At 40.8% G+C, this 849-nt stretch overlaps 1 non-coding gene across 1 annotated transcript; it reads left to right on the forward strand.

Annotated features, from left to right (window-relative positions):
- Nucleotides 1–275: 275 nt before the first annotated feature.
- Nucleotides 276–348, forward strand: trnak-uuu (transfer RNA lysine (anticodon UUU)). Its single transcript has one exon. It is a non-coding gene; the product is annotated as a tRNA-Lys (tRNA).
- The last annotated feature ends 501 nt before the right edge of the window (nucleotides 349–849 follow it).

Genomic DNA, 849 nt, shown 5'->3' on the forward strand with positions numbered 1-849 from the left:
CTTTGATGGCGACAGCTCAAACATGAGAGGTTGATCTTTATTAGCTCCACCTTGAGGAAATTCCGGATACTATTATTTTTCTTGCGGTATTATACGAGAATTTACGGCAATTCACGGTATTTACCGGTAACTCGCGGTAGACTGCGTAAAGCGCACCGCAAAATAATGCGGTATCGCCCGCGCATTTTGAATGGCTGCATCTGAATGACTGCACTTCGGCACAAGAAGAGACATGTGACTTGCGAGTATCCTGGCAGTGTTATTGTCCTTATAGAGCCCGGATAGCTCAGTTGGTAGAGCATCAGACTTTTAATCTGAGGGTCCAGGGTTCAAGTCCCTGTTTGAGCAGTTGTGCTTTTCTTCAATCTATTGTGAATGTCATTCTAAATCATCTTTTATCTTTCCCTCTTCTAGCTGTACTGTGGTTATTTTAAATGTTCATCACTTGTATTTTCTTTAGTGTTTCCTTTCACAAACTGAAAATGTTCAAGGTGATCTTCTCACCACACTCCATGTAGATAAATTAAAAGAAATCACAGTAGAGTAAAGGACACGCAGTGAGAAGCTCCCGCAGTGAGTACTCTTGAATACGACAAGAGGAAAGGCACACTGCACATCTGCGGAACATCGCAAAGTAATTTTTTTTTTATTAAAGGTTCAAGGAAACCTGAATATGTTTGCTAGAAGTATTTCAGAATCACAGTCAAATCGAGTACGATTGCTGCACAGATCTGCCGTGTGAAATTAGAATACTGTTTGTGCGCTGTTCAAAGCTTTTCTAAAACTACAGAGATACGTTTCGGAATGCGTCTTCCTGTAAAAATAAAATCTCTACACGGGCGCTATAAG

Source organism: Atractosteus spatula, chromosome 10, assembly GCF_055471065.1.
Source record: "Atractosteus spatula isolate fAtrSpa1 chromosome 10, fAtrSpa1.hap1, whole genome shotgun sequence".
In the NCBI taxonomy this organism is placed as follows: Eukaryota; Metazoa; Chordata; class Actinopteri; order Semionotiformes; family Lepisosteidae; genus Atractosteus; species Atractosteus spatula.